Source organism: Rhinopithecus bieti, unplaced genomic scaffold (assembly GCF_001698545.2).
Source record: "Rhinopithecus bieti isolate Rb0 unplaced genomic scaffold, ASM169854v2 scaffold_24306, whole genome shotgun sequence".
NCBI classification, from domain to species: Eukaryota; Metazoa; Chordata; class Mammalia; order Primates; family Cercopithecidae; genus Rhinopithecus; species Rhinopithecus bieti.
The window spans coordinates 1081250-1106117 of record NW_016811898.1 but is presented as its reverse complement, the minus strand read 5'-3'; the positions used below and the strand labels follow the sequence as shown (position 1 = coordinate 1106117).

Sequence of the window (24868 nt, the reverse complement as noted above, 5' to 3'; positions counted from 1 at the left end):
TGGGATTACAGGCTTGAGCCACCGCGCCCGGCCCTCTCTAGCTTTTAAAAAGAAATTCTCAGTCTGGGCATGGTGGCTCACACCTGTAATTCCAGCACTTTGAGAGGCTGAGGAGAGCAGATCACCTGAGGTCAGCAGTTCGAGACCAGCCTGGCCAACATGGTGAAACCCCGTCTCTACTAAAAATACAAAAATTAGCTGGGCGTGGTGGCACATGCCTGTAATCCCAGCTACTTGGGAGACTGAGGTAGGACAATCTCTTGAACCCAGGAGGCAGAGGTTGCAGTGAGCCAAGATGGTGCCATTGCACTCCAACCCGGGCAACAAGAGCAAAACTCTGTCAAAAAAATAAAATAAAAGGAAAAGGAATTCTCACTATTCTTTTTAGCTTCTGCTTCTTAAATTCTCCCTCTCACTGAGTATAACCCAATTTTGTTTGTTTGTTTTTGAGATGGAGTTTCGCTCTTGTTCACCAGGCTGGAGTGCAATGGCGTGATCTTGGTTCACTGCAACCTCCGCCTCCTGGGTTCAAGTGATTCCACTGCCTCAGCCTCCTGAGTAGCTGGGATTACAGCCATGCACCGCCATGCCTGGCTAATTCTGTATTTTTAGTAGGGACGGGGTTTCTCCATGTTGGTCAGGCTAGTCTTGAACTCCCGACCTCAGGTGATCCGCCCGCCTTGGTCTCCCAAAGTGCTGAGATTTCAGGCATGAGCCACCGTGCCCAGCCAGTCCAATTTCATAATATGTCCAAAGAGAATTTGGAAAGGGAGGGAGAAATAAGATGCCTACAAACAGAAAAGAGGTTATGAATATTTATTAATATTTTTATTTGTCACGTACATAAGATAGGCTCTTAAATGTTGCCATAATAAGTTTTTATGAATCTGAAATAAAACTGGAAGAGTTGGAATAAAGCAGTGAGTTTTTCATAAAACCCAAAGTGTTTAATTTAAGGAAGTCTACTTTGTTCTGAGAGTTTTGTGCCTAGATGGTAGTTTTTTCTAATGCCCTTACAGCACAAGGTTAAAGGAAAAATCAAAAGTTGCAACCCTAATGTTGAACTTCAAATTAAAAAAAAAAAAAAACACTAGTCTATGATATTTGAAAGCCAGAGAACCCTTGAACTAGGAGGAAAATGAAGGCAAATATTTTTAAGACAAAAGGGATTGCAAGCTATAATTGGTGGCTTAGATAGGGAGCTGCAGGGTGATGAGGAAATGTGTACTAGTGTCCTAGGGCTGCTGTGATAAAGTACCACAAATCTGGTGGCTTAAAACAATAGGAATGTTTTGTCTCACAGTTCTGAAGGATATATAAGTCTGAAATCAGAGTGTCAATATGGCTGTGATCCCTCCAAAACCTGTAGGAGAGAATGCTTCCATGCCTCTTTCTAGCTTATGGTGGCAGCTGTCAATCCATGGCAACCCTTGGGTTATCAATGAATCACTCATCTCTGTCTCCATCACATCATCACATGGTGTTCCCACTGTGTGTCTGTCTTTTTCTTCTTCTTCTTTCTTCTTCTTGTTCTTCTTTTTTTTTTTTTTTTTTTTCTTTGAGACAAGGTCTGGCTCTGTCACCTAGGCTGGAGTACAGTGGTGCAATCTCAGCTTGCTGCAGCCTCCACTTCCTGGGCTTAAGCAATCTTCCCACCTCAGCTTCTGGAGTGGCTGGGATTACAGGTGTGCACCACCATGTCTGGCTAATTTTTAAATTTTTTCTAGAGATGAGGTTTTACCATGTTTCCCATGCTGGTCTTAAACTCCTGAGCTCAAGTGATCCTCCTGCCTCAGCCTCCCAAAGTGCTGGGATTACAGATATGAGCTACTGCGCCCAACCTCCTCCTCTTCTTGCAAATTCACTAGCTATATTGGATTAGGGGTCATCCTGTGATCTCATCTTAACTTGATTTTATCAGCAAATACCCCATATCCAAATAAGGTCATATTCACAGGTACAGCGGGTTAAGACTTCAGCATATCGTTTGGGGGAGATACAATTCAATCAGTGACAAAGTACGTAATCCAATGGGAAAGCTATTTTAGTAGAGCAGTTTTGAGTACTCTCTCCTTGAGGGAAGCATCTAAAAGAGGTCCCCATTTCACAATAAAGTACCTTCAGTCTTTGAAACTTCAAGATTGTAGTTTGGAAACAACAACCTAGGAGGAGAGTTTGGAGAAGAGGGATGGAAAATAGCACCCTGAAGAAGCCAGCATTGATGGGGTAAAGACAAGAGGAGGCACTCATGAAGGAAATAGAGAATAGGTAGCCAGAGAAGTTAAAAGGGAATTGGGTGAGGGTGATGTCAAAGAAGCCACCAGCAAAGAGGGTTTCATAGAGGCAGAAGTGGTAAGGAAAGCCAAAAGCCATAGAGAAGTCAGGGAAGAAGAGAATTAAGAAGCAACTGTTGGATGTGCAAATTAGGAGGTTAGTAGTGGCCTAGAATTAAAATGTTTTCAATGGAGTGGGAGGGAAAGAAGCCAGAGAGAACTGAAGCATGAATTAGAAAATGCGGATAACATGTATAGTCTACTATTTACAGAGACTTGTCCATGTAAGGAAAGAAAGAACAATGGCTGGCAAGGAGAGAGAGGTACTGTGTAAATTGTTATTATTTTGGATGGTGAGACTTGAGCATGATTGCAGGCCCAGAAGAAGGATCCAGTTGCAAACAAAAGGTTGGAAGTGCACAACCAGCAATCATTTCCAACCTTCTTCTCCTTGCCTGCCTCTCATTATTGAGACTGGGAAGGAAAAAAACAAACAAATAAGCACTTTCCCAGACTACTGTACCCACTCTCCTTCAAGATGACCCCCAATGTCTGCCCTCCTCTTCTTTTCAGTAACAGAATCTGGACTATGAGCTGGGCACATGACCATTCTAAATAAAAACTCATTTCCCAAACTTCCCTCAACTAGTTGTGGCCTGTGGCTAAATATTGACCTATGGGGTGTACAAAAGTAATGTATATAATTCCAAAATGTGTTCAGGAGGAGGGAACCCTCCTCTCTCTTACTCTTTTCTGCTGGCTGGAATGTAGATGTAATGGCTAGAGCTGGGGCAGCCATCTTGGACCATGAGCTGGAAGGAGCCTAATTTCCTGAGGACTTAGTGAAGTAGAGCAGCTCTACTGGAAATTACATCCCATAGGGCAAGTAGGTCTGTTCAGAAAGAGCTGGGATTTGGTGGATCAAGGTCCTGGAGGATCAAGAAAAGATGGATCCTGAAGTCCATGTGTATCTACATGTATACCAGAGTTGAATAGATATATTAATTCTCTATTATAGATTATATAAATATTATGTATTCTATACATATACAGGAATCCCTCTTTAACCATGGTTTCAGTTACCCACAGTCAATGCAGTCTGAGAATATTAAATGGAAAATTCCAGAAATAAGCAATTTGTAAGTTTTAAATTGTGTACCATCCTGAGTCACATGATGAAGTCTTGCACTGTCCCACTGTTACCTGCCTGGGATGTGAATCATCCTTTGTCCAGTGTTTCCACACTGTATATGCTACCTGCCCATTTGTCATTTAGTAGCTGTCTTAGTTAGAGTTATACAGGATTTGGTACTATCTGTGGTTTTAGGCATCTCTGGGGGTCTTTGAATGTATCCCCTTGGGTAAGGGGGCATCTGTTGTATTATAGAAAGCTCTACTGGACAGTGCTGCTCTAGACTTTTTAGGCATATGTTAGAGAAGGTACTTTCATCTCTCACTACTTCCTCTCCTCTCTGCCTACTCCTCCATATCAAACACCCACCAGAGTCATTTACCTGGACTGTTTCATTTGGGGTTAAGATCATGGGCTTTAAGACCCAATAGGTTGTAGCTACTTAACTAGTTGTGTGGCCTTGGTCAAATTATTTATCTTCTTTGAACCTCAGATTCTTTGTCTAGAAAATGGGAATAGTAAGAGCATCTGCTTCTCAGGATTAGTCAAGGGATTAAGTGAGATAATATGGTTCCAAAGTGGCAGCAAGGAAGCAAGCTGGCTTCACACCCCCCAATGGAAAACCAAAAACTAATATTCATCACTGAAATTATCACCAGCAATATCCAAGAACTCAACTATGAGGGTGAGACATTTGCTGGGGCCACAGAGAAGTTTAAAAAACTCTGAGTAGATGGTAAGAGAAGTAGACTTCCACATCTGTAATCCCCTCCCCACAATCTGCCAGGCACCAAGTGCATGAAAATTTTCCCCAGCTCACAGTCTGTACACTGTAAAAAGTGAGATCAAGGCATAGACAACCAGCTTCTCCACAATCTTAGGTTCCCTGGCAGAAGACCTGTCCCTGCCTCAACCACTAGAAGCATCAGCAGTCCCTGGAGGAAAAATATCCCTGAGAATAGCCAGAGACAAGGGGAGAGGTGAGACTAGTATCCCAGCTCTGGAAACTGCTGTGTAACTTGACAAAAAGAGACGGTGACACCAAATCAGAGTGGCTGTTCAGTAGCACCACACTGTAGGAGGTTGGGTCCATGGGTCCCTTGGACGCTGAACCCCTAGTCAGCCTTCCCATACTACTGGGATACCCCCATTAAGGACAAGGGACACTGAATATTTATTAGAATGGAGGCAAACATGGGTTTCAGCACCATCTAGTGCTGAAAATGGGGCATCGACCTAGCGAGGGGGAAAAAAGAAAGAAATCAATAGATAAATGAAATAATACATGTAAAGTACAGGCAGCCTTCACTTTGCATGATAATACTGTTCTGTAAACATGATATGCAAGCCAACACCCTTCAAAGTGATCTTAATTACCAGTGGGAAAAATTACAGTTGTTTTGTGATGTTTAAAACGTTTTGTCAAAGTATTAAAACTTTCTTACTATTGCTTATAACTATATAGAGAAAATGAAAAAATTGTAAAACTAATATTTCTTTGTTATGCCATAATTTAAAACAGAAATATTGAGAATTAAAGAGTTTTATTTCTTCGCATAAAACTTACCATGAGTAGTTTAAACCATGCTTACCACCTTCTTGTCATATAGCTTACTATATGGAGTGAACATCTTTTCTATGCTGTGGCAAATTGTCATACTCCTTTCTAAGGCCTTTTTTTTTTTTTTTTTTTTTGAGACAGGGTCTCTGTCATCTGAGCTGAAGTAGTACAGTGGCATGATCACAGCTCACCACAAACTTGACCTCCCAGGCTAAAGCGATCCTTCCACCTCAGCCTCCTGAGTAGTTGGGACCATAGGTGTATACCACCACACCTGGCTAACTTTTTTATTTTTTGTAGACACGGGGTCTCCCTATGTTGCTAAGGCTAGTCTTGAACTCCTGAGCTCAAGCAATCCTCCTGCCTCAGCCTCCCAAAGTGCTACAATTACAGGTGTGAGCCACCACGCCCAGCCTCCTTTCTAAGTTTTCCTTTGTGCTTTCAATGTTGTGAGATATCTTTGAGTGTTCCTTTAATGTGAATTTTTTGCTCATGCACTTTCTGGAACATCTTTATCCTTGTCCTTACAACTTCCAACTTCCTTCCTTATTTATGTTCATAAGTTTACCTTTACTAAGTTTTTCTGGATGCCCATCTGGAGTTGAACAGTGGCAACAACAACATTCCCATGGCCAACAATTTCTTCTGTAACTCCAGTGATCTTTGATTTGAACTTCACTCCCACAATTATCACTTTTCGTTTCTTTGCTTCACTTTTATCTTTATTGGCAAATTCTATAGTCCATTTATTAAAATGTCACATGGGGAGATAAGGAGGCAACACAACTACATACTTTGCTGTCTGTGCATAACTAAATAACAGATGTCCAGTGACCAGTCATCAGCAGACTACAAATGAAGCGATATGCTATGGTCACTGATCATGGTGTACATCTGTTATTTGCATAGCAATTTTGTGGACTGAAAACCTGACAGCAAAGCTTGTATTTATGCAATTACTCACAGTTAATATACTGTGGTAACTGAAATTTGAACTGTGTTATTGGGGGACTTGTGTTATATAACTAAATGGTGCTAATTGAAATATGTGCTGTTGCCATGCCAAGCAAGGACTGTGCTATACTTATGCAAGGACTGACATGTAGTGAGCATTTAGTAAGCAGTAGATTGTTTTATTTCTATCATTATCATGATGTTATTATATTTCTACAGTTTCTATTCCTCTTCCTGAGCTGCAGGCCAAAAAGTCAACCCTAGAGTGAGAATCTGGTGCTGGAGGTGGCAGACAGTCCTGTGTTTTCAGCCAAGAGTGTAAATTGCAATGTCTTTAATCTCAATTGAGGACTCGGGCCAAGGGCTAAGGGCTTTTTGCCAGAGGTCTGAGAAGAGGTTCTGGGGAGTGCTAGCAAGTGGGCAGAACTCAGTAGCAGAGATCCTGGGCAGGGACTGTTGCCGAAGTGAGGGAAACAGATGGTGTCTGAGAGGTCTGTTTACAGATTGCAGGGCTCCAACCATGGATCTTGGCTGAAGCTATGGCCAAAGCACAGAGAGGGCAGCTGGCAAGAGCAAGGCAGTGCTCCAGGCTAGATAGAACCTAACTTAATTGCCAGAACAGGGAACTGGGCCAAGGAAGAAAAACAGTTACAGCATGTGGGAGAGAGGGAACTCTAGTGCGAGACTCAGGTGCTGGAGTAATTGCTGCAGTTTAGGGAGTAGCAGGGGAGAGCAAGAGCACTGAAGCTCAGGGCAACAAGAAGATGACCTGCAACTGAACCACACCAGGCAAAAGAGAGGGAATTGAGCCTGCTATGGTAATTCCTGCCCCATGTGTGTGATCTTGGAGCCCAGCCATGGGAGACAAACGTGGCAAAGAGGCTTGTCAGCCTGACCCAATGTGGTAATTCATGTACTACTAGAGAAGACTTATTCCTTTCCTCCCAGGCAACATTATCAGCTTTAATAGATTTTATCTAGGACCTTATCTAAAAGTAATATACACAGTCAAGGCAGACCCAGTTAGCAAGAAGAAACAATGAACATCTGACCTTCAATTAGTAAGATATAAACACAGAATAATAATGACTCAGATACATGTTTTGTTGACAAATGATACCACAAATATAAAATGCATGTGAAATGCATACATATTGCATGTGGTTGCACTCAGGCATGTAACTAAATCTAACCGAAGTTACTTGACCACTTAAGGGTTTATTTTCATCACATGGCAAGATTTTCCATAAGTAGTTCGTTCAGGGCTGCTGTGGTGATTCTCTGCCATCTTTAGCATATGCCAGGCTGCAGAATGACACAGTGCCAGGGACCCCATTCGTATCATGCAAGGATATTTTTCATTTACTTCTACAGATCTACTCTCCACCCTTCAACCTGTTCAGTGTCCTGAAAGGCTGACCTCAATGGATTATAGCACTTGAGCTCCTTGCCCTCTGACTTCTAGTTGGATTTGGTCAATGGGAGACACTACCAACAGGAGACTGTGAGGCTGGGGTAATCAGCCCCTGGTTCCTTTTGTGCAGAGCACCACAGGTTGGCTGTATCCCAGTGGGAGGGCTGCTCTTGCTGGCCACCCCTCTCCATATCCTCTCTCCAAGTCCCGGAAACCACTCTGTCTTGTTGCCCTTCAGAGTTTGGGGTTGTAATAACTCCCTGCTATTGCTAGCCCCAGGGTACTGCATCATCTCTTAACCATGTTTCCCTGACAGTGATTATACCTTTTCAATTAGTGCCTTTTTAAAAAGTCTCCACCATTACCTTATTGGAGGGAGCTGTCTGTATCCCACCAGGACCCTGACTGATTCAACTGTGTAGTCACTGTGCACAGCCAATGTGGCCATACGCAGCAGCGCAGTGTGGGCCTCTTATCCCCAGGGCTGCAAGGTGGCTACTTCACATACAAGGTTCAAGGCTGGATTTTAAACAGGAAGAAAGGGCAAAAGACACCAAAGAGCTCTTTGCCAGGAAAACACTAGCTTTCGAGGAAGTGCTAGACAGCAGACATCTGCTCACATGCCACTCTAGCTGCAAGACATCCAAGAAGGAGAATTTTTTCAAATGGGCATATTGCTGTTCAAATGAAATCATGTTTCTATTAAAAGGGAAAAATAATGCTGCAATGAATATGGGGAGGCAGATGTCCAAAGGAAATAAAATCAGTATTTCAATGGGGAGGCAGATATCTCTTTGAAATACTGATTTTATTTCCTTTGGACATCTGCCTCCCCATATTCGTTGCAGCATTATTTATCATAGTCAAGATATGGAATCAACTTAAGTATCCATTGATGGATGAATGGATAAAGATATTGTGGTACATATATGCAATGGAATATTATCCAGCCATAAAAAGGAAATCCTGCTATTTTTGACAATATGGATGAAACTTGAGGGCATTATGCTAAATGAAATAAGCCAGATACAGAAAAATAAATATGTACAATTTTACTTGTATTTGGAATCTAAGAAAGTCAAACTCATAGAAGCAGGGAGTAGGTAGAATGGTGGTTACTAGGGTGAGGGGAGGGGAAAATGGGGATATGTTAGTCAAACAGTATAAACTTTCAGTTATAAGATGAGCAAGTTCTGGGGATCTAGTGTAGAAAATGGGTGGTGTTGGATGTGTTAATTGATTTGATTGTGGTAATCATTACACAGTGTATGTGCATATCAAGTCAACACATTGTACATCTTGAATGTATTCAGTCTTTATTTGTCAAACATTTAAATTTAAAATTAAATATTCAATTATATATTATTCAATAAAATCAATTACATATAATTCAATTTCAATTAAATATTATTTTGTTTAAAACAATAGCAATAAAACTTCCATTTCTTGAGTCCTTACTGAGTGCCTTACATGCATGATGTCTTTTAACCCACACAAGAGTCCTATTGGTAGTCCCCACTTAACAGATGAGGAAACCGGAGGTAAGACGTGTGGCTGAGCTCACACTAGGTCTGTCTGTCTCCGAAGCCCACTCTGGTGTCATGCATATCCTCTGTTTCTTTTCTCATTTATTCCCCAGGGAAGAATCTGTGCATACAGTGTGGATATCTAAGTCATAGATAACAAGCCTATTGCACCCTTGGAGTATGGCACAGCGAGAATAAAGGAGAAAGAAGCTGGAATCAGAGACAGTGAGGGTCAGGGAAAAGTTCTACAACATTCTCTGCTAGGTGGATGAGAGATGCAAAGGAGATGACATGATCTGTGAAGGAAATTACACAGGGCAGGTGTCAGCTCAGGCTGCTGTCCACATGATGCCTGGGACATGTCTGAGGGACTGGCCTGCTGCACCTCACGGCACATAATTCTGGAAGGGCGGTGGGAAACCCTGAGCCAGAAATGGTTATATTATTTTCGCTCATGTGTGTGCAGTGAGTATTTAAAGTATAGTATATTGCACTGCCCCCAACCTTCTGACTTCCCAGAGGTGACCGATGTTTTAGCTAAAAACATTTAGCTAAATGTTTTAATGGAATTGTGCTTTAAAATAAGGTACAACTTGCTGAGCATGGTGGTGCATGACTACAGTCCCAGCTACTCGGGAGGCTAAGGAGAAAGGCCCAGGAGTTCAAGTCCAGCCTCGGCAACATAGCAAGACATGTCTCTAATAATCATAATAATAATAATTAATAAATAAAATAAGGTACAAGATGCTGGGGGTCAAGAGAGAAGAGGAGTGGCATCATGTCAAGCCTCTCCAGGAGAAAGGACACACTTGCTGGATTGTGTGGGGGCTTTAGAATAGGGGCACCCAAGGGATCACAAGGCAGTCAATAATTCTACACAAGCAGCAAATTTGATGCTGAAGGATGACCAATGTGGATGCCACTTAACCCTACTGTTGCAGCCCCAGATCCTAGTATTTGAAACATGCCTCAAGAACGAAACACTTAAGAAGTGCTGAATAAGAATTCCAATCCTGGCTTCATCACTAACTTGCTTTGGGAACTAGGGCTTTAATTTACTCAAAGCCTCAGTTTGCTCATCTGTAAATTGGGGCAAAAATAACATCTGTTCAACTTACCTACCAGAAACGTTGTGTGGCTAAAAAGAAATAGAAGATATGAAAATGCTTTGGCTATATTCAAAGTTCTATATACGTGGAAGATATTCAGGATCCTCCCACCTTCAAAGTTCATGTCTAAGAAAATCCCTACTAAATCCTTTAGAATGGAACTGCTCAATATAGTAGCCACTAGCCACAATGACTACTGAGTACTTAAATGTGACTAGTGCAACCGAGGAACTGACTTTTAATTTTATTTAACTGTAACTAATTTTAATTGAAAAACTGATACTCTATTCAATTACTGGAAAATTTTTAAGTACATTTGGACCAACCTGGATTTGTGAATCTACTTTTTTTCCCGGTGTTTTTTCTAATTTTTTATTGATACATAATAGATATATATATTTTGAGTGTGCATTCAAACATTTAATATTAATACATTCATATAATTTGTAAAGATGAAATCAGTGTAACTGGGATATCTGTTACCTTAAATGAATCTACTTTTTAAATGGTAAATTTTATAAAGTCTAAATATATGTGCAGTGTTTCTGTTTAAATTTAGTGTTTGAATTGAGATGTGCTGCAAGTGTACAATACACACCAAATTTCAAAGACTTAGTTACAAAAAAAAAAAAAAAAACACTGGGAAGTGTAGGAGGAAGGGAGAGATAGGGAGAGATTTGTTAAAGGATATAAAATTACAGCTAGTTAGGAGGAATAGGTTTTAGTGTTCTATATGACTGTAGTATGGCCATAGTTAACAATAATATGTAGTTTCAAAGAGCTAGAAGGAGGATATTGAATGTTTCCAACATAAGTATCAATATTTGAGATTATAGATATTCTAATTACAGTGTTCTGATCACTATACATTATATATATTGAAACATCACTATGTACCCTATGAATATATACAATTATTACATGAATATGTATCAAAACAAATTAAATTTAAAAACAAAACAGATATATAGAGCATCTTCTTAATAATGTTTTATATTATGTGTTGAAATGATAATATTGTGTATATATTGGGTAAAGTAAAATATATCATTAAGATAAATTTTACCTCTTTGTACTTTTTTCTTAATGTGGCTACTAGAAAATTTTAAATTATAGCCAGGTGTAGTGATGTGCACCTGTAATCCCAGCTACTTAGGAGGCTGAGACGGGAGGATCGCCTGAGCCTTGGCGTTCATGGCTGCAGTGAGCTGTGATCACTCCACTGCACTCCAGCCTAAGTAACAGAGCAAGACCCTGTCTCTTTAAAAAAAAAAAAAAAAGTACAATTGGCTAGACGAGGTGGCTCACGCCAGTAATCCCAGCACTTTGGGAGGCTGAGGCGGCGGATCACCTGAGGTCAGGAGTTTGAGACCAGCCTGGCCAACATGGCGAAACCCCATCTCTACTAAAAATACAAAAAGTAGCTGGGCGTGGTGGCGGGTGTCTGTAATCCCAGCTACTCGGGAGGCTGAGGCAGGAGAATCGTTTGAACCGGAGAGGCGGAGGTTGCAGTGAGCCGAGATCTCACCACTGCACTCCAGCCTGGGAGACAGAGTAAGACTCTGTCTCAAAAAAGAAAAAAACACACAAAGTAAAATTCCAGTCCGGCTTGCATTTTATTTCTGTTGGAGAGCACCACTTTAGAAAGAGACAGCGAACAGGGAGATCCTTATAGGAACTAGGAAGAGGAGCCATTGCAGAAGTAAATTCTGTGATCCCAAAGTGCTGGCACCATCTCCTGGGTTTGAGAACCCATACAGAACAGCGCAGATTGCTGTTGAGGTCAGCTCCCAGCTCCCTGCCTCATTCCTCTCTGATTCCTCTTTTGTTCAGGCACAAAAACACTCCATCTTGAAACTTTTGTCATTATTGCTTTGGTAGAAGGAGACCACAATTGTTACCTGGGTTGTGAGTTGGGGACAACAGCATTTCAATGACTAGGAGATTTCAGGAGAAGCTAGTGGCCATGAAGATTCTCAAAATCAGCATGAACTTTATTTTTCACTTGTGTTCTGTCAAAGTTTGCTTCGACCCAACGTGTGGTAGAAATTCACCCTGCAAGCATTTGCTCTTGTCTGGTTTTGTGTCTTTTCCTCCAGAACCGCGTTGTTTTTTGAATGTTTTGCACGCAGCCAGAGGAAGTCTGGTTCATCCGAGTCGGCCAGCCGAGCACATCTGGAAGTGGTTTCTGGGGCCGCCCCTCTCTGACAGCGCAACTCCTGGGTTCCCAGCACAGAGGTGGAAGAAACCCGAGACGCTCCAAAGTCAACGCAAGCAAAGGGGAGTGCGGGTCGGGGAGGAATATTCTTTTGGAAACGTAATATTGGCCTTGGGGATCGCCAGCCCTTTGGGACTTCCAATGAGATCTTAGAAGCGGCAGAAGCATCGTGAGGGCGGCAGCCCAGGGCCAGCCACGATTTGAACGCTCTGCCTTACAGCTCTTCTGGACCGAGGAGCCCAAAGCCCTACCCTCACCATTCACCAGGTAAATAGAGAAATTTACGAGCAGCGTGCAATTGTTCCATTTTATCCTGGCCGGTCTGCAGCAGTTCTTTATTCTGCTACAGACCCAAGAAAGCAAATCAGAGGTGTCAGATTGCCCCACACAAACTTTGCCTTCAGAAACTTCCCAGTACGAATTTGTAGCATTCCAGCGGAGCCCTTTTCGGCCATTTCCAGCAAATCCGGTGTGCAATGTTTCTCACGTCCTGGGCTGCTTTTCCAGACCTGGGTTTCTCCTCCTTCTTTCCACAAATATTATAATTTACTATTTGTATCAGATTTTAAACATAAAAATCAGCAGTTAGGATGTGGGTGAATGCTAGCATTTAATGAAGGTATGTCCTGAGCCACAAATGATTTAACTGAGCTGTGATTCATGTTTTCAGAATCTGTCTTAGGAAGCTGTTCTGAGGATCTCCATCCCCCCAGAAAGAACTGGCCATTGTGGAAATCCAAGTGAGGCTTATTGTAAATACAGTAGTCATGGTATTTGGGTTGAAAATGCTTTTTAAACATTCAAAAAATTTCTTATGTTTACTTTATGAGCAAGTGTCACACATTGGATAAGCCTAATATATAATTTATGAAATAAGAAGGATAGTTAACATGAGAGTAAAAAAAAAAAAAAAGTGAGAGAGAGAGTGAGAGAAAGAAAACATGATGATATCTGAGCGTCTGGATGTGCTTTGGAAAACAAAATCAGTCCTCTCGTTGTTTGGCCCTGTGCAGCCAAGTATCCAAAGTCATATTGGTTGGTTTTTGTCTTTTCCTTTTCCTCCAAATGTTCTGGTGTGGCACTTCTGTGTAATATCCTTTCTATATTACATAATGAAATTCCAGTTCTCCCTTTAATGCACTTGGAAGTAGAGCTGTGCAATGCAGTGGTAAGAACATAGGCTCTGGAGTCAGGCTTACAGGGCTGAATCTGTGTTCTGCCACTTACACACCTTTCTAAGCTTGACTCTGGGTGAATTGTTTAACTTGCGTGCACCCTAGTTCCTCATCTGTAAAATGGAAATTAAATGACCTAATGTCTATAAAGGACATAATACAGGACCTGCAAAGTAGTTAGGCCTCAGGAAAGGTTAGCTTCTCTGATGGTGCTGATTATGGCAGTGGTGACAACGGTGATCATGCATCCTGTTTTTGGCAACACCTCTGCTTTTGGCATATGGTTCCCTCTGACAGTCCAGTCGTCCAAGTGTTCCTCATACCCTAATATGTCATCTCTCCAGCACTTTGCTTTCTTCCTTTCTTCCTTCAAACACCTCTCTTTCTTTTATTTTCCATTCTTTCTTTATTTCTTCTTTGTGCTTCCTCTTTCGTTGCTGAGAGAAAATGAGGTTCATTAAGCCACAGCCCTCATAGTTATCATTTCTAGTTCCCGAGGAAAATGATTCTAAATCCTTTTTAATTTCAGCATTTTCCAAATAATGTTCTGAAAAACAGTCCCATGGGAAACTCTGTGAACTATATTACCCTCTTAGAGATCGCAAGGCATAATAGCATTTTAAAGGTCCTGAGAAGTCCTGTAGTAGAGAAATCCTCTTAAGGTTGTTTAACGCAATGATTCCCAAACAGTTGATGGCTGAACCGCTTTATTGCATAATATAAGTTAACATTTCTAGGACCACACTCTGGAATGTGCTATTCTGGCCACACTTGTTTTCGTTTTGGTTTCTCTTATGGACATCCTATTTCCCACCTTCCCTGGAGCTCATCCAAGGGGATACCTTGTTTTTCCTTCTCAAGTTAAGGACGTAAGATTATCATATGTGTTGTATTGGTATATAGAAAATCTGGCCTAAAGTGGAGATCAGAGGTCAGCAAACTTTTTCTGCAACGGGCCTGATAATAAGCCATATGGTTTCTGTTGCAACTGTTCAACTCTGCTGTTGTAGTGTTAAAATAGACATAAAGAAAACAAAAAATAAGCATGGCTATGTTCTAACAAAACTTTATTTACAAAAACTAGTGTCAGGCAGGATTTGACCTGGGGCCATAGTTTGCTGACCCCTAATCTAAAGGCTTTTTGTGAAAGAATTTCTCATGTCAGCACAGGAGAAAGCAAAACACATTCTTTGTAAACTGAAGACTCTCTTGTCCGGCTCCCCTAGTGCTATGGTCTGAATGTTTGTGTTCCCCCCAAAATTCATATGTTGAAACTCTAACTCCCAAGGTGATGCTATTAGGAAGTGGGGCCTTTTGGCATTGGTAACCTGGTGGTTAGGTCATGAGGACAGCACCATCACCAGTGGAATTAGTGCCCTTATAAAATAGGCCTAAGAGACTGAGCACAGTAGCTCACGCCTGTAGTCCCAGCACTTTGGGAAGCCGAGGCGGGTGGATTACTTGAGGTCAGGAGTTTGAGACCAGCCTGACCAACATGGAGAAACCCCTTCTCTACTGAAAATACAAAAAATTAGCTGGGCATGGTGGTGCATGCCTGTAATCCCAGCTACTCGGGAGGCTGAGGTAGGAGAATCGCTTGAACCCAGGAGGTGGAGGTTGTGGTGAGCTGAGATCGCACTATTGCACTCCAGCCTGGGCAACAAGAGTGAAACTCTGTCTCAAAGAAAAAAAAAAAGAGTAAAAGGGCCTAAGAGAGCTGGTTCACCCCTTCCACCATGGAGGACCAGGACACAGCTAGAACGTGCTATCTGTGAACCAGAAAGTAGGCCTTCACCGTCATGCGTGTCCGTATGAAAAGACCACCAAACAGGCTTTGTGTGAGCAATAAAGCTTTTTAATCACCTGGGTGCAGGTGGGCTGAGTCCGAAAAGAGTCAGCGAAGGGAGATAAGGGTGGGGCCGTTTTTTTTTGTTTTTTTTGTTTTTTTTTTTGAGACGGAGTCTCACTCTGTCACCCAGGCTGGAGTGCTGTGGCCGGATCTCAGCTCACTGCAAGCTCCGCCTCCCGGGTTCATGCTATTCTCCTGTCTCAGCCTCCCGGGTAGCTGGGACTACAGGCGCCGCCATGTCGCCCGGCTAGTTTTTTGTAGTTTTAGTAGAGACGGGGTTTCGCCGTGTTAGCCAGGATGGTCTCGATCTCCTGACCTCGTGATCCGCCCGTCTCGGCCTCCCAAAGTGCTGGGATTACAGGCTTGAGCCACCGCACCCGGCCTGGGTGGGGCCGTTTTATAGCATTTGGGTAGGTAAAGGAAAATTACAGTCAAAGGGGGGTTGTTCTCTGACGGGCAGGAGTGGGGGTCACAGGGTGCTCAGTGGGGGAGATTTTGAGCCAGGATGAGCCAGGAAAAGGACTTTCACAAGGTAATGTCATCACTTAAGGCAAGGACCGGCCATTTTCACTTCTTTTGTGGTGGAATGTCATCAGTTAAGGCGGGGCAGGGCATTTTCACTTCTTTTGTGATTCTTCAGTTACTTCAGGCCATCTGGGCTTGTATGTGCAAGTCACAGGGGATGCGATGGCTTGGCTTGGGCTCAGAGGCCTGACACCAGACACTGAATCTACCGGCACCTTGATCTTGGGCTTCCCAGCTTCAAGAACTATAAGAAATAAAGTTGTGTTGTTTAGAAGCCACCCAGTTCAGGCAGGCATGGTGGCTCATGCCTGTAATCACAGTACTTTGGGAGGCTAACGTGGGAGGATCTCTTGAGGCCCGGAGTTCAAAACTGGACTAGGCAACATAGCAAGACTCTGTCCCTACAAAAACATTTTTTTAATTAGCTGGACGTGGTGGCGGTGCATGCCTGTAGTCCCAGCTATTTGGGCAACTGAGGTGAGGGGACTACTTGAGCCCAGGAATTTGAGGCTATAGTAAGCTACGATCATGCCACCATACTCCAGCCTGGGCTAAGGGAGGAGACTACCCCTCATATCATCTTATGCCCAATTTCTGCCTCCAAAGAAAGAAGAAGTAAAAACTAAAAGGCAGAAATGAAATCCACAGGCAGACAGCCCAGCGCCATACCCTGGGCCTCGTAGTTAAAGATCGACCCCTGACCTAATTGGTTCTGTGATCTATAGATTACAGTCATTGTATAGGAATGCACTGTGAAAATCCCTATCTTGTTTTGTTCCGATCTAATTACCGGTGCATGCAGCCCCCAGTCACACACCCCCTGCTTGCGCAATCAATCACGACCCTCTCACTTGCACCCCCTTAGAGTTGTGAGCCCTTAAAAGGGACAGGAATTGCTCACTCGGAGAGCTCGGCTCTTGAGACAGAAGTCTTGCTGATGCCCCCGGGCAAATAAACCCCTTCCTTCTTTAACTCGGTGTGTGAGGAGTTTTGTCTGAGGCTTGTCCTGATACAGGGCAATAGAGTAAGACCCTGTCCAAAAAAAAAAGCCACCCATTTAATGGTATTTTGTTGCAGCTCAGTGAATGGAGTAAGACACCTGTTCTATGTATCTTGGTGAATCTTGAGTAAGCCTTTCACATATAGCAAAAAGTCAAAAGGCAAGAGGTATTTTGTTAGAGGACAGACTCCTGAGTCCTGATTTTTTTCTTTCCTTCAGTGAACCCTTACTCTTGTCCTGTTAATGACTCTGTAGCTCACAAAGCTTAAAATGAAGTGCTCTGTTAAATGTGTTTTATGCATTTGAGAACTTCAGGGTGCAAGTCTTGCAGAGTTAACTTACAGAGCTTGTGTCAGTTGCTTGTCACAATGATAGCAACCATAGCAATGGAAAGTGGTTGGCTGTAGTAACTATCAAGGTGGTTAAGAATGTGAACTCAGAGCCAGGCTGCCTGCGTGTAAATATTAGCTCTGCCACTCATTAGTTGTGCGACCCTTGGCAGAGCTCTTAATTCTCTGAGCCTCAGTTTTCTCACCTGTGTATTGGAATAATAACCTTAAGGAGTTGTTGTGATAATCAATGAATTAATATTTGTAAAAGTCTTAGAACAATGCCTGGCACATAGAATTGCTATGTAAGTGTTAAAATAATAATAGTTAATACTTATGTAGCAATAGTTTTGTAATATGCAGAACAATCCCATTTTACAGATAGGGTTTTGTAAGTCACCCACAATTACACAGCTAATTGGGATTCACAGTCAGCTCTGTCTAAGGATAAAGCCCATATTTCCACTAATGTACACAGCTCTCATATTTAAGTCATTCAACAGTACTTTTAGGAACCCCCCCTTTTATCTTCCCTTTGATTCCCAGATCATTTCCTATTACTCCCTACCTGTACCCATGGCAGACATAATTAATCAATCACAGCACTCTCCTTCCTTCCTTCCTTCCTTCCTTCCTTCCTTCCTTCCTTCCTTCCTTCCTTCCTTCCAGTGATGGTTTTAGATTTCTTCTCAGTCTAGCAATCCCAACAGCCCATACCATAGCTGACCAGAGCTAACATGACAGAGCTGAAGCATAGGGGCACTGATTTTTGGAGTATTTTCTGAAGAGCCTTTCCCACTTTGCTTTTGTTCCAAGGCAGAGCAAATTCCCTTAGCCACTGCCAGGTCTCAAAACATTCTTTCCAGGTTTGGCCACATGCCTAAACTCTTTGGCATCTGGTAAAATGGCTCCCCATGCAAGTTCTTCAGGGGCTGATTTTTAAACTTACAGGCCTCTTCTCAGGCCCAGAACAACTCTCTGAACTCTCCTTTTCTTCCTACTCACAGGCCCTAGAACCTCAACCTTCTTTTCTCCCCTCTTTGAGGATGCCACTGCCCAGTACCTTGCCTGCCCTGCAGTGGCTCCCAGCTCCACCTCTTTGTCTGTCCTGAAGACAGGCCTGCAGGCAATTTCATGTTAAAGTCTTGGCTATTTATTACCACAGAGAAACCATACACAGAAGTCACTCGGGCTAGGAAAGCTCACAGAGGTGCAAGGGGTGCAGTTCTGGGGCTCTTTGTTGTGATGGTAGCAGGAAGGCTGATAAGACAACCAGAGCCCTCTGCTTTTATTCCTGGAGTGGGATCATCAGTAGTTTCCCTCCTTCTGGCTGACCTGTTTCTTTCTGGGACTGAAGAGCAGAGCAACAAGAACCTCTTCCCTTTTCTTTCTCTCTCCTGATTCTCATTGATTCAACATACATTTATTGAATTCCCACCTTGGGGCAGGACAGGCAGATGGAGGTGAGGAAGCCACAGTCTCTGTCCTCAGTGGTCTGTCTGGTGGTTTAGTGGAAGAGATAGGCACACCACAGTATTAGACAACGGTCTGGTTAGGCTGGGCTCAGTGGCTCATGTGTGTAATCCCAGTATTTGGGAGGCCGAGGTGGGTGGATCACTTGAGGTCAGGAGTTTGAGATCAGCCTGGCCGACATGGTAAAACTCCCGTCTCTACTAAAAACACACACACACACACACACACACACACACACACACACACACAAAGAAAAAAAGCCAGACGTTGTGGCCCACGCCTGTAGTTGCAGCTACTCGAGAGGCTAAGGCACAAGAAGGCTGGGAGGCAGAAGTTGCCAGTGAGCCAAGATCATGCCACTGCACTCCAGCTTGGTTGACAGAACAAGACTCCATCTTAAAAAAAAAAATATTCTGGTGAGTGCAGGGATAGGAATGGAGACTGGAGGAGCACCCAGCCAGGGTAGTCAGCTGAGGCTTCCTGGAGGAGGCAGTGCCTGAGTTGAATTCTTAATGCATAAGTAACAATTTGTTATGGAAGGAGGAAGGGGAAGGGTGTTCCAAGCAGAGGGGACTGCCTGAATCAAAGTCCAGAGGGAAGAAAAGTATAGACTATTGGGTGTGGAGGACAGTGGAGGCCCAGAGACTGTGAAGCAGTTTGGCAAGAACAGAGGCATGCTACGGAGGACCAGTGGCCAACTTAAGAAGCTCAGAACTTAACCCCCTGTAGCAGCTTCCAGTGAAAGGCTTTAGGCAGGAAAGGAACACTCAGAGTTGGGTTTCAATCATTCAATACAATTCTACCCGGCAACTGGCTTGTATTTAAAAAAAAAAAAAAAAAAATTAATGTCATCCAAAAAAGGCAGTGGGTATGGGATGGGGCTGATCAGGAGTAAAAAATAATTATATATATAAAAAAGACAATATTTGAATAATGGGGGAAACTTGAATATGGACTGCTTACTGGATGTTATTAATGTGATTTTAGGTGTAATAATGGCATTGGGGATATACAGGAGAATGTCTTTCTTTTAAAGATAGATGTGCTGAAATATTTAGGGGGAGAAGTGTCATGATGTCTACAGTTCCAAAAATACATATGTACATATGAAGTTCAGTTAAGTAAATATGTCACCATGTTAGTAACTGGTGGATCTGGTGAAAGGTATGTGACTATTTATTCTTCGAACTTTTCAGCAGACTTGAAATGTTTCAAGCGAAAAAAAGAAAAAGGAAATCAAAACAAAAAATTAAGGCTACTCAAGCTGCATTTGTGTTTCAAATGAACTTGATATGATTATCAAACAACAAAAAGTTACTATGGCCGTTAGGCCAGTGATGGATTGAAGAAGGGGAGGGTACAGAAATTCTAAAGACAGGAAGACCAGGTGGGAGGTTATTGCCGAGGTGTAATTAGTAGGACTCAGTGATTGAAGGAGAATTTGGAAAGAGAAGTTGAAGAGGAATCTGAGAACCCCAGAGTTTCTGTAGGGGAGGTGCTAATTTCAGTTGTGAGTGTAGGGGGTTTGAGATACTTCTGCAGCACCCTGAGGAGAGGGTTGCACATTCATCCCTTTGGTCCATAAATGTTTTCTGAGGGCTTATATTGCCAGGCACTTGTCTAGATGCTGGATATATGGCAATGAATGAAACAAAATTTCCTGCCTTCATGGGGCTTATAATCTATCATTTGGAGGGCAGTCAGTACACTGGTGATGAGGAGGCAGTCTGCTGGAAGATGGTAATTGCTGAGAGGATGCAATTTGTGCACTGTTGGGGTTAGAGGCTTTTGACTAAGAGACTGAGAGACATGAGGGAGCACGCCATGTAGATATCTGGGAAGAGGATTCCAGGCAGCAGGAATAGCACGTGGCAAGGCTCTGAGGCAGGAGGCTGTCTGGCAAGGAAGCCAGTGTGATCATGCGAGATCTGATGGAAGGATGCTGTAATGACTTTGGTTTTTACTCTGAGAGAGACAGAAAGGCCTTGGAAGGTTTTGAACAGAGCACAGCACAATGTGACTCATATTTTCAGAGGTTCACTCTGGCTGCTTTATTGAAAATCAGCTGAAGGGAGACAAAGGCAGAATAATATAGTCAAAGGCTAACAATGTGCCAAGGTGGAGCCACAGAAGGTGGTAAAAATTCTGGATCTATTTTGAAAGTAGAACTGACAAGATTTGCTGTCAGTGCACATGGGAATGAGAAACAGAGAGGGGTCAAGGAAACACCAAGCTGATTTTTTTGTGGAGCAATTTAAAAAACAGAGTCACAGCCAGGCGCAGTGGCTCACACCTGTAATCCCAGCACTTTGGGAGACTGAGGTGGGCAGATCACTTGAGGTCAGGAGTTCAAGACCAGCCTGGCCAACATGGCGAAACTCCGTCTCTACTAAAAACACAAAAATTAGCTGGGTGCGGTGGTACACACCTGTAATCCTAGCTACTAGGGAGGCTGAGGCAGGAGAATCGCTCAAACCTGGGAGGCAGAGGTTGCGGTGAGCCAAGATTGCGCCACTGCATTCCAGCTTGAGAGACAGAGCAAAACTCCATCTCAAAATAAAATAAAACTAAATGGAGTCACCATGAACTGATTTGGGGAAGATTATGGGAGGGGCATGTTTCAAGGGAAATACCAGAAGCTCAGTTTTGGACATGTGGATTCCTGTAAGTGGAGATGCCAAGTGGCATCTGGAGTCTGGAATCCGTATGAGAAGGCGGGCCTGGAGACAAATTTGGGAGTTGTCATCATATAAATTATATTTAAGGCCATGAGACAGGATAAAGCCTCCTAAGGAGGGAGTTTAGAAAAAGAAGAGAAGAAATCGCCAAGGTGTTCTAACATGTGGATGCTCAGGAGGTAGGAGCAACCAGTGAAAGAGACCGAGAATGAGCCATCAGAAAGGTGGAGGAAAAGCAGGTGAGCTGAGTCCCCTGAACCACGTACAGGAAGCGTGTAAGGAGGAGAGAGTGGGCACGTAGTCTGTTAGCCAGAAGATGTTCCCCCCAGACTCTGCCCCATTCCAGTTTCTCTTGGTTCCCGATCTCTGCCTTTTACCCTACCCCAAGCTTGTCCAACCCGTGGCCCACAGGTCGCATGCAGTGCTGGACAGCTTTGGATGCAGCCCAACACAAATTTGTCAACTTTCTTAAAACATTATGAGATTTTTGTGTGTGTGTGATTTTTTTTTTGTTTAGTTCATCAGCTGTGGTTCATGTTAGTGTATTTTATATATGGCCCAAGACAACACTTCTTTCAATGTGGTCCAGAGAAGCCAGAAGATAGGACACTCCGCCCTACACATTCTTAAGCTGTCCAGCATCACTTCCTTGGTTCTCCAGTTCTCCATCCCTGAAACTATCAGTTTTCTACCTCTTTATAACTCTGATCCCTCTCTTAATTCCCCACAATCAGCTTATCCCAGGGCTTCTGCAAACATTTCTTGAGCACCTATTTAATCTACTGGAATATCTTTGACTTCAAATACCAGAAACACCGATTTACAGCAGCTTAAACACATGGGTTGATTTCTCTCACATAAGAAGTTTGGAGGAGGTAGGTATTGATGGCATTGATTCAGCAGTTCAATGACATAAGAGCTGACCATTCTGTGTAGCTCTTGACCTCTCCCTCATGGTCTCTAGCTCTAGCCATTATGGCCCCATGCAAGGCAGGAGGAAGGGGGAGTTGACACTTCATCCAGAAAGGAAAAGTTTTCTCAGATGTTCCCGGTAGATTTCCACTTAAGTCTCTGAACATCAGATCTATATTATGTGGCTACTACTAGCTGCAAAGAAGGCTGGTAAAATCTCTATTTGAATTTTCCTATCTCTCATATGGAAACAGGCAAAGGAGAAAAGGATGGGAAGAGCTGTTGGATCAGCCAGCTATCAAAGCTGCCACACTACCAAGTGCCAAATGCTTGCCATGAACTGGAAATACAGAAATGATTAACGTAGTACCCATCCTGTCCCTGGAGCTTGCATTCTACTAAGGAAACATAAGAATGAACAGAGTATCTTAGCTTGGTTTGGTGAAGACCAGGAGCCTTCTCTGACCCCCATGTTCTGGGTCAGGTGCCCCTCCTTGATGCTTAAACAATATCCCATGCTTACATCTACCAAGGCATCTAAGCATACTGCATTGCCATGATATATTTACTGGTGTCTCCCCCTCCCTTCCCCCAAATGTGGACTAACTGGGGACTTACCTTTGAATCTCTAGTGCCTGGGTGCCTGGTATATTTGTGGAGGTTGAGTAAATGTTTGTTGAATGAATAAATGAAACGTCAAGGGAGCCACCCTAATTACCTTCTTGTCCTGGGGGTTGGGCCCTTATCCCTTCTTAGCTTTTTGTTGTTGTTGCTGTTATTGTTGAGAAAGAGTCTTGCTTTGTCACCTAGGCTGGAGTGCAGTGGTGCAATCTATGTTCACTGCAACCTCTGCCTCCCAGGTTCAAGCGATTCTCCTGTCTCGGGCTCCTAAAGAGGTGGGATTACAGGTGTGTGCCACCACACCCAGTTAATTTTTTTTTTTTTTTTTTTTTGAGACAGAGTCTCTCTCTGTCTCCCAGGCTGGAGTGCAATGATGCGATCTTGGCTCACTGCAACCTCTGCCTCCCAGGTTCAAGTGATTCTCTTATCTCAGCCTCCCGACTAGCTGGGATTACAGGCTCCCACCACTATGCCCAGCTAATTTTTGTATTTTTAGTAGAGATAGGGTTTTACCATGTTGGCCAGGCTGGTCTCGAACTCCTGACTTCAGATAATCCACCCACCTCGGCCTCTCAAAGTGCTGGGATTACAGGTGTGAGCCACCGCGCCCGGCCCCACACCCAGTTAATTTTTGTATATTCAGTAGAGACGGGGTTTCACCATGTTGGCCAGGCTGGTCTCGAACTCCTAACTTCAGATAATCCACCCACCTCGGCCTCCCAAAGTGCTGGGATTACAGGTGTGAGCCACCGTGCCCAGCCCCTTATCATTTTTAGCTATAACTAGTTAACTCATATTTACATTCTAATAGCAAAATCTCTAACACCTTGCCAGAAAACAGTGCTGACTTCCCAATCACTTTTGTAAGGTTAAAAATAAATTTATTTATTCTCATATTCAGTAGAATTCTGAACTTACAAATTTACAGCCAGTAAAGTTACAATACAGCATCTAAAAAGTTAAAAGTACCTATACACTCAAGTCTCATAGTACTTAGAAAATGGGATGCTTAATTTTTCAGTTTGTTGTTTTTTATTTCAAAGAGATGTATAGTTAATCTGACTCATTTGAATAACGGTGAGTGAATTGCAGATACTGTTATCAAAGATTGCAATTCTACAGGCATAAATAATTTTTTTATTATTATACTTTAAGTTCTAGGGTACATGTGCACAACATGCAGGTTTGTTGCATAGGTATACATGTGCCATGTTAGTTTGCTGCACCCATTAACTCGTCATTTACATTAGGTATTTCTCCTAATGCTATCCCTCTCCCTGCCCCCACCCCATGACAGGCCTTGGTGTGTGATGTTCCCTGCCCTGTGTTCTCATTGTTCAATTCCCACCTATGAGTGAAAATATGTGGTGTTTGGTTTTCTGTCCTTGTGATAGTTTGCTCAAAATGATGGTTTCCAGCTTCATCCATGTCCCTGCAAAGGACATGAACTCATCTTTCTTTTATGGCTGCATAGTATTCCATGGTATTTATGTACCACATTTTATCATTGATGGACATTTGGGTTGGTTCCAAGTCTTTGCTTTTGTGAATATTGCCGAAATAAGCATACGTGTGCATGTGTCTTTATAGTAGCATGATTTATAATCCTTTGGGTATATACCCAGTAATGGGATGGCTGGGTCAAATGGTATTTCTAGTTCTAGATCCTTGAGGAATCGCCACTGTCTTCCACAATGGTTGAACTAATTTACACTCCCACCAACAGTATAAAAGCTGTTTCTCCACATCCTCTCCAGCATCAGTTGTTTACTGACTTTTTAATGATCGCCATTCTAACTGGCGTGAGATGGTATCTCATTGTGGTTTTGATTTGCATTTCTCTGATGACCAGTGATGATGAGCAGTTTTCCTGTGTCTGTTGGCTGCATAAATGTCTTCTTTTGAAGAGTGTCTATTCATATCCTTTGCCCACTTTTTGATGGGATTGTTTTGTTCTTGTAAATTTGTTTAAGTTCTTTGTAGATTCTGGATATTAGCCCTTTGTCAGATAGGTAGATTGCAAAAATTTTCTCCCATTCTGTAGGTTGCCTCTTCACTCTGATGGTAGTTTCTTTTGCCGTGCAAAAGCTCTTTAGTTTAATTAGATCCCATTTGTCAA

The 24868-nt window shown here is 42.8% G+C and overlaps 1 protein-coding gene across 6 annotated transcripts in view; it reads left to right on the top strand.

Annotated features, from left to right (window-relative positions):
* GLT8D2 (glycosyltransferase 8 domain containing 2) overlaps positions 1–24868 on the top strand; it is a 75752-nt gene that overhangs the window by 2964 nt on the left and 47920 nt on the right. For all 6 annotated transcript variants that reach the window (XR_001889778.1, XM_017895310.1, XM_017895309.1 and 3 more), the window contains exon 2: positions 12069–12454. The gene's annotated coding sequence lies outside the window, so the exon portion shown is untranslated. The remainder of the gene's footprint in view (positions 1–12068; positions 12455–24868) is intronic.